The sequence below is a fragment of the Herpailurus yagouaroundi genome, unplaced genomic scaffold, assembly GCF_014898765.1.
Source record: "Herpailurus yagouaroundi ecotype Mexico unplaced genomic scaffold, PumYag 67793, whole genome shotgun sequence".
Lineage (NCBI taxonomy): Eukaryota > Metazoa > Chordata > Mammalia > Carnivora > Felidae > Herpailurus > Herpailurus yagouaroundi.
The window spans coordinates 9035146-9038494 of record NW_024420586.1 but is presented as its reverse complement, the minus strand read 5'-3'; the positions used below and the strand labels follow the sequence as shown (position 1 = coordinate 9038494).

General features: G+C 49.2%; 1 long non-coding RNA gene across 1 annotated transcript in view; it reads left to right on the top strand.

Moving 5' to 3' along the window:
• Positions 1-256: 256 nt before the first annotated feature.
• Positions 257-3349, top strand: part of LOC121025907 (uncharacterized) — a 17476-nt gene continuing 14383 nt past the window's right edge. Inside the window, exons 1-2 of the long non-coding RNA XR_005788186.1 lie at positions 257-298; positions 2249-2253. This is a non-coding gene — a long non-coding RNA (uncharacterized LOC121025907). The remainder of the gene's footprint in view (positions 299-2248; positions 2254-3349) is intronic.

Here is a 3349-nt window from a genome sequence, read left to right as displayed (position 1 = left end):
GAGCGTCCACAATTAATCACAGGATGATAGATAAACCAGCAGAGAAACGACCTAGAAGCCACAATTTATTTGTTTATGAATGCGATTTACTGTCCAATTGGCTTACCTCCGATACCAGCACTCATCCCGACAGGTGCCCTCCTCCCTGCCCATCACCCAGCTTCCCCTCTCCCCCACCTGCCATCAACCCTCACTTTGTTGTCTGTATTTAAGAGTCTCTTGTGCTTTGCCTCCCTCCCTCTTTTTTCCCCCCTTCCCCTCCCCCATGGTCATCTGTTAAGTTTCTCAAGATCCACATGTGAGTGAAAACGTAAGGTATCGGTCTTTCTCGGACGGACTTATTTCACTCAGCACAACACTAGAAGAGCCCTTTAAAAAGTACTCGGGGTAAGGGTGCCTGGGGGGCTCAAGTGCATTAAGCCACCGGCTCCTGGTTTCAGCTCAGGCCCTGTGCTGACAGCGTAGAACCTACTTCATATTCTGTCTCTCTGTACCTCCCACATGCGCTCTCTCTCCAAGTAAATAAACTTTAAAAAAAAAAAAAAAAGTTTTTCACAAGTACCTGGGGTTTATGTGGAGGACACTTCACTGCCTTAGAACATGCCCAGGAGGGGCAGGGATTTCCAGGAGAAACTTCCAGAAATGAAAGTGCGGGCAGGTGCCCATGTGATTTCCCTTCCAGAACCAAACTCTCCACCTACCTCGAGAGCACCGTGGGACCGCCCCCAGGGCCCCAGTGGAGACGCCGGCTCCGATCCACCCACACGGGCACGTGTCCCTCCAAAGCAACGCTGCCCAGCCACACCCCGCAAGCCGCCAGGGCGGGGACCGGTGTCATTCCAGAGTGACTCCCGACCTGGGGAGAGGTGGGGATAACCACACACCCCACTGCAGCCACAGTTCCAGCAGCCCCGCCTCTCGGCCGGGCACCTGCAGGTGTCGTGCAGAGGCCGATGACAGACACCGAGGCGACTGCCACCGACGAAAGCCTCTGGGGAGGGCGAGTAGGGGTAGCGCCCTGCCGTCCAGGGTGCAAAGCGAGTCAGCAAAACGGACTGGAGACGAATGGGGCTCAGCCATGGTCGCAGGAACCACGCAGCCCACAGAGGAGACACCCCTAAAGGGCCCGGCAACAGAGAGCAACACACATGGGGTTAGACAAGCTGAGGACACAGGAGTTTTTATTTTTGTGTTTGTTTTTCCAATAAAAGAACAGGACAAAATCCCAACAAAAGAAGCTAAAAGGAAATACAGAGAAGCAATATACCTGATAAAGAATTCAAGGCAGGGGCGCCTGGGTGGCTTGGTCGGTTGAGCGTCCGACTTCGGCTCAGGTCACGAGCTCCCAGTTGGGGAGTTCGAGCCCCACATCGGGCTCTGTGCGGACAGCTCGGAGCCTGGAGCCTGATTTGGACTCTGTGTCTCCTTCCCTCTCTGCCCCTTCCCCTGCTCACACTGTGTCTCTGTCTCGCTCTCAAAAATAAAGAGCTATTGGGGCACCTGGGTGGCTCAGTCGGTTAAACGTCCGACTTCGGCTCGGGTCATGATCTCGCCGTCCATGAGTTCGAGCCCCGCGTCGGGCTCTGTGCCGACAGCTCAGAGCCTGGAGCCTGTTTCAAATTCTGTGTCTCCCTCTCTCTGACCCTCCCCCGTTCATGCTCTGTCTCTCCCTGTCTCAAAAATAAATAAACATTAAAAAAAATTTTTTTTAATGAAAAAAAAGATAAAGAGCTATTAAACAAATTTATTTTAAAGAATTCAAAGCAATGGTCGTAAAGACACTTAATGGACTTGAGAAAAAAGTGGAGGATCTCAGGGATACCTTCAACAAAGAGAAAGAAAAAGAAAAAACACAGAGAGGAAGAATTCAGTAACTGAAGTACAAAAATACCCTAGAGGGAACCACCAGCAGCCTCGACGATGTAGAACATCATCGGTGATCTGGACGACCAAGTAGTGGAAAGCAAAGGAGTTAAACAGCTAGAAAAGCATCTCGGGGCGCCTGGGTGGCGCAGTCGGTTAAGCGTCCGACTTCAGCCAGGTCACGATCTCACGGTCCGTGAGTTCGAGCCCCGCGTCAGGCTCTGGGCTGATGGCTCAGAGCCTGGAGCCTGTTTCCGATTCTGTGTCTCCCTCTCTCTCTGCCCCTCCCCCGTTCATGCTCTGTCTATCTCTGTCCCAAAAATAAGTAAACGTTGAAAAAAAAAAATTAAAAAAAAAAAAAAAAAGAAAAGCATCTCAAAATGAGAAGAGGTTAAGGGAAGTCAGCAACATCATCCAGCCAAGTGACATTCGCATTTAGGGACCCCAGAGGAGAAAGGGGAGAAGGGTGGCCACCACAGGTGACGACCTATGTGAAGACCATTCATAGCTGAAAATCTCCCTCCTCCGGGGAAGAAAACAGACATTCACGGCCAGGAAGCACAGACAAGCCCTTAACAAGATTAAAACCAAACAGGTCCACAGCAAGACACGTTAATAATTAAAATGGCAAAAGGTAGTGATAAAGGGAGAATTTTCAGGGCAGCAAGAGAGGGGCACCTGGGTGGCTCAGCGAGTTAAGCATCTGACTCCTGATTTCGGCTCAGATCGTGATCTCTCGGTTTGCGGGTTTGAGCCCCTCGTCGGGCTGTGAGCTGACAATGTAGAGCCTGCTTGGGATCCTCGCCCCCTCTTTCTGCCCCTCCCTTGCTCTCTGTCTCAAAAAATCATCAACGAAAAAAATAATAACAATAATAACCAAAACAACTTTTAAAAGTAAAAGCACCAAGAGGAAACACAACAGTTACATACAAGGCTATCAGCTGATTTTTAACAGAAATTCTGTAGGCCGAGAAGAAGAGGCACGATATATTCCAAGTGCTGAAAAGCAAATACTGCAACCAAGAATACCCAGTAAGATGATCATTCGGAATAGAAGGAGAGACAAAGAATTTCCCGGACAAAAATTGAAGGAGTTTATCATCACTAAACCGGGCCTCCCAGAAATATTGAAGGGAATTCTTTGAGTACAAACAAAAGGCTGTAGGGGCTCCTGGGTGGCTCAGTTAAACGTTGGACTTCAGCTAAGGTCACCTTCTCGTGGTTGGTGAGTTCGAGCCCCACATCAGGCTCTGTACTGACAGTGCTGAACCTCCTTGGAGTTCTTTCTCTCTTCCTCTCTCCTCTCTCTCTCTGCTGCTCATGCTCTCGCTCTCTCTCTAAAATAAATTTTATTATTTATTTATTTATTTATTTATTTATTTTTAATTTTTTTTTCAACGTTTATTTATTTTTGGGACAGAGAGAGACAGAGCATGAACGGGGGAGGGGCAGAGAGAGAGGGAGACACAGAATCGGAAACAGGCTC